Here is a 6,000-nt window from a genome sequence, read left to right on the forward strand (position 1 = left end):
AACTACAAGCCCGCTTGACTATAAACAACTTTACTTGTTTCTTTTCCAATTTTTGCTTTTGGGTGTCGGTGATTTAAAAACACACACATGGTGAGTGATGCCAGCGTGAAGCACCTGTTCTATTTCACACATCCATCGCACTCTGTTACGGTTTGCCTGCGTTCCCCTCTTCACTGCAGAGCTGCTCAGCGAAATGTGCATGTTCTTGTTAAGCCAATCAGGACAAGCCCGGCCTTCCCACTGGTACCCTCATGCCTACAAGACTATGGAGTCAAGTTAGAGGATCCATCTGTGCTGTGCTGTTAGTTACCACACACCTTCTAGTCTTGTAATGTGTATTCGTGCATGAAAGGCTGCTGCTTCGCATAGCCTACACGTGTCTCTAAACAGCAGGAGGCTGCTATTAAAGCCTCGTGTTTTCGTGCTTTGGCCTTCTTCATGTGAGCAAAGAGTGAAAGTGACTTGAAAACTGTATGCATTACAGACTGCACATGGTGCTGTGAACGTGATGCAGAGCGGTTATCTCCCCTCAGTCCTATCAGTGTGTTCGTTTCTGACAATGTTATCAGGAGACTGGAGAAGTCTGCCAGTAATTCCCTTGTATCTGTTACTAAAGTTTTATCAGGGAGACAATATAAAATGCATATTTTCATTTATCATGCCAGAATGGTGATCACTATCAACAGAGACTCGTGCTGCTGTAATTAGGGCTTCAAGCACTGCCAGTGCTCCATTAGAATTGATTAGAGTAATAAAACTTTGGAAAATAAAAAAAAAATATTACTTGCATAAAAAAGACCGGCCTTCAAATTTTATTGATATTATCTGAACGACAGTTTTTAACGCTTTCGAATACTGTAAAGAAGTTCATGGTTCTTCAGGGATTGAGACAATTTCCCACCCTGTTTACCACATTAAACCCTCTTTGGATATTTCAACAACAACAAAAAAAACTCACTGTCATCCAGCGAAGCAATAATGTTTTTCCTACATCCAGAAAATTTGACATTTTATAGATACAAGCTTTTTACTTGAAACCACCAACTTGTCACTCCACTGTTTAGGGGTCCTGTGGGAACCCGAGAAGAATTATACAGATGCTGAATTCTCCTTTGCCTTGTAGGCCAGCTCTACTTCCAACCCTCACAAAGCTGTAGTGTGTATTCAAAGAAATGAATGTAACTTTATTGTGTTATTTCACATTTTAATTAATTCAAGAACATTTCAAAAGGAAAATATTTATTTCTCCTCATTAGATGGCTGTAATTACTAATTATTTATCAGATCAGAATTTCACATTCAGTATAAGATAACACTCATCAAATATTGATTTTGTTTGGTAGCAATTATGGAAAATCATCTCCAAAAGACCTTTGACATATTTGGATATTTTTCTAAATCTATAGATGAAGATAAATCCTTTTTCAACAAATCTCAAAGCAGAAAAACTTCCAAAACTATAAATATTAAAAGAAAACTTTACTCTCCTTCATAATGAATACCAGTTTATCTTAATACTGGGATGAATTATTCTGTCATCTTAATGTTGATACTTTTTCCTGAAGAAAATATATTTTTAGTACTTCTTTTCAGCCCTCTTTTCTTTCCTTTCTACAAAATACTGATTATAGCAGGGAATAATTATGACATCAACTGATGTTAAAGATATCACTGAATTGATAGCACACTTATTCCCCTTCCTTTTTTCTGTTTTATCTGTTTGGTTAAATCATGTAAATCAAAGATAACAAATGACTCAGAAGCAGAAAGCCCTCTGTTATAAATCATGTGAACACTCTTCATTAAAACATAATTAGTTTTCCTCAAGGAAGGCTGGTATATTACACAACAGTAAAAAGGGGAAACTGCAACGTTGTAATCAAAGAAAGTTAAAAGACCTCTGGTTTAATTATCGCTTTGAATCCTGGCAGTTCAGGCCACGAAGGCTGCAGCCCAACACAAACAACATTTTTCATTCTGTCTTTGAACAGACAGAAGCACATAGGTTAAAGTAAGGAGTAAACTCTCCATAATCTACTCTACTACTGTTGGAGTTGATGTTGTGTTCAAGGTCACTGTATCACTGTGCTCCCCAAGCTCACTGATTCCCCTGCTTGTTTTGTCCTTCTCAGTTTGCAGGACGGTGGCAGGGATTGCATTACTTATTTAGAAATGAATTCCCAACATAAAAAGAAAATGAATACATGTCTTTACTGCATGTGACAGGAACATCAGGGAGGGATGCTGTGTCATTGAAAACATTATCCGAAACTGCTCCAGATGTATTTTTTTTGTCTGAACAAACTCCTAAGATATTCAAATTGCAATAATAAAACATACAAAAGCAGTTTTCACATCAGACAAGATGAAATCAGAGATATATTTGCCTGATTAATAAGTTAAACAATTTACACATTATCAGTATTGGTGTCAATCAATTTTTCTGAAATGTTTGAGCTTTCGAGTGTTGCAATAAACTGGTAAGTAAAGAGCTGCTAATGTTAACGTTGGCTATATATTATGACATTATCAACAGTGTTATGTGTTTTCTGTTTGTTGATACTCAGTGGTTAGACCAGCTCTATGTGAAGAGTTAGGTCATCATCTAGCTATACCAAACTGAGGCAATTTCATGTAAACAAACCAGACGTATTGCCCTTGATGGGACAATTGAAAGCAGATCTTCACCGCAGCTATTTACAACAAACTGAATCAAAAAACACTCTGAATGGTGTCGATGTATGGTTTTGCAGTGGCATTCTTCTTTGCTACTATGGTCTTGATTCAGCAAGCTATAGATATGTAAACTATAAAGAGTAAAGTAAACTTTAGGCTCAATTTATCACTATTTTCTTAATCGATCCAACTTTGTGTTCTTACAATTAAACTTTACAATCATCAGTTACAAAACCAACTGGCAAGACATCGCACTGAAGGCCCAATGCCTGGACGCCACAGTGTATATCGCCCCTAACGTCTGAAGTGGTATTACAAGATGGGACTTAAATCGTATATATTACACATTTAGTTTTTATCCAAAAAGGTCTGTCAAGAAAGTTTGTTTCATTGTCTCTTAATCTGTCCAAAGAGACACCTTTGGAAAAAAAAAAAAAACATCAAATCCTGTCATTTTAGAAGCTGGAACAAGGAACCTTTTGACTATTTTTTCCTGATAAATGACTAATCAGTAAGATACTCATCCTCACAGTCGTACAGCACTGCACAGCAAATCCTGACACTTGCTTTTAAGATGTGATGACAACAGTGCTATCAAGGCCAACACTAAAATAGGGTCGGGGAAAATACAAAAGCCTGCCATAATGACAGTGCACTAAAAATCCATTATCCTCTTACAGTGAGTAACAATAATTTATGGTAACATTTTCTGCTAAAAGTGATGTTTTACTGATGCAGTGCAGGGTCAGCAGCAGAGCAGCCACCCTGGATTTGGAAGACAGCCGGTGTTTTACTAAAGGACACCTCAGGGGGAGGAACAAGATCTTTAAAAGAACAGTTTGACTTTCCTTTTTGTATTTACCTCCGTGCAAAGAGACTATGAATAAATAAATAAATATAAAGCCACAGTCACCCAATGCCAAACAATTAATTGTTATTTTAATTCAATCTTTTCTACGCCTTAAACAATTAAGATCTAACACTGGGACGCACTGAGATCCGATTGCTCAGATAACATTTGGAGGTGGTCTGCACTGCATATGGACACATTCAATGAGAAGGGTGTATATGAATGTGTCCAAGGCCACATTGAAAGACCAACTACTCAACTGATTTTCACTATGTTAGCAAAAGAAGAAGCCAGTTGTTTTGATTGTTTTAGACACTAGCTAGGCATTACTGACAAAAATCAATTAAGTCTTAGAAAATGGAAATGATTAACGGATATTTTTTCATTGTCGTGAATAGGCTGCCTGTAACTCATTGAACCCTGGCAGGTTGATGATAAAAATATTATACTGTGCAATATGGAGGCGAGGCCAAACTTTTTCAGCCGCGTGTCTCAAAGAAGGCTCCTGGTTTTTATAGCAAGACACCTGACCGAGAATTACTCATAGAGTGGAGACTGACCGGTGTGACCAGGGCCTGAGTACTGACTCTTGCACATGCCAAAATTACTGTTGAACTTTTTGTATTTATAAGTTCATAAAACAAAAGGTAACAGTGCATTAATACTGTCTGTTTTTGGCTTGGGTTGTTCGTAGCCTACTTCTATTCAGTTTAAACATGTAATTTGCCCAAACTTTTGCATATAGCTTTATACTGTATTTGTGTAGTATTATGGAGTCTGCTATGGGCTGTTGTACAAAGTCTGTGAACCACTGACTCCCTGCTGTGTGAAAAACCTCAAAGAAAATACTGAGTTTTTTCTTTAGTACCTTTCAGTGTCACTGACATGTAGATCACAAAGCAGCATGTTTATCACCTCCACAGTAGACTTGAAGGTGATCAAAACAAGCGCTAGATTAAAGCTCGTCGGTCTGTGTGAAGCTCCAGCACATTGCACCCGCTCGGTGAGACTGATGGCTTTCAAATCTGCCCCTGTCTGCTGAACTCTGCTGTCAAGCCGGATTCCAACATACAACGGGGATAACCTATTTGCAGATTAATCCTTGTCTCATAAAACACATTTATGTGTCACCCATGGTCTGAACCATTTGGGCTGTCTGTGCCGTGCCTGCACAGCTGAGAGATGATATTGCACTTAACGTGGTTTTGTTCCCTGCAGTGACATGTTCTCACTGACATCCTGTCTGATTTACTCCACATGATTAAATTTTACCGCAGCCCATCTTGTCTCCTCACTTGACCTCCTAAATAAAGCAAACTGAGAGCTCAATCCATTAATGTCACTCAAGTACACAAATATCTTGTGACAGTTCAACAAATAGGCTTTAAAAATGTAATTTTTATTGAGGAACACCATTATATTATTTGCTTTAGGTGTATTCGCTGAATCTGTTTTTCTTCATTTAAAGCCCTAATTTGTTCAACAGTTTTCCTCACCGAGAGATGTTTACCCTCAAACAGTTTCATTAGTGTCAGTGGAGAGCTTTAGTGTCACATAATGGTGTCTCCGAGCTTCATTCACCCTCAGAAAATTACAGCTCTGCGGCAAAAACCTGAGTGCTTGTAATTTTTTTGGGCCAAATTAAAGAATCTACGTCTGCATCAGCTCTGAAATTAATCTCCAGTAAACATTTAAGGCTTTCAGTGTCGTCATTCATGCAGGAATCAGGATTCTCATTTGTTTCTCTGCATTTGGAAACTCAAACTAATTCAGAGCAGCTAATTGCTTTTCCTCTCAAAATTCAGGACGCCTCTGAGTGGCCGTTTCTTCGATGTGGATTTTTTTTTTTAATAACAAATGGATCTATAAGTAAAGATTAGAGCCCAGTGGCCTACCCAGGTTCGCAGTGATGAATAAGTCTTGACAGCGTTATTGAGATATATATTATTTTCTGGGACGTTGGAGAGTTTCATCTGGCAAGTACTGTGAGAGAATGATTAAAGGGAAGACACCACTGAGATTTGTATCGGTACACAGAGTTATGAATGTACTCTGCCACTTCTGAGGAAGACCGACGGGCCGGAGCTGACAGGTCATAATGTGCTATACTCTTAATTGTTTGGTTTGGTTTTATTGTTTTTTTGCAGTCCTCGTCCTCCACACTGAGAGGCAGAGTCCTCCCCACTCGCTGTCTGAAACTCAGCGGTAAACAGAATTACTCGTGAAAGATTTCATGCTCGTTACCATCATGTCGACCTCATTTGCGGAAGCTGCTTTACATCGGCAGTTAGCAGAATCACTGTTGACATGATTACAACATCAAACCGACCTGAATACCATCTCTCCACCCTTTTCCCTGCAGACTTCATGTGACACAAACTTTCTATAAGGGCTCTAATGAAATATAGGACATCAATCAAAACGTTGTGAGACTGTTCCTGTTGTGCTTGAATGGTGTGCAGCACAGTGATGTG

This window comes from Embiotoca jacksoni, unplaced genomic scaffold (genome assembly GCF_022577435.1).
Source record: "Embiotoca jacksoni isolate LCO1_2020_lvr unplaced genomic scaffold, fEmbJac1.0.p SCAF_15, whole genome shotgun sequence".
NCBI classification, from domain to species: Eukaryota; Metazoa; Chordata; class Actinopteri; family Embiotocidae; genus Embiotoca; species Embiotoca jacksoni.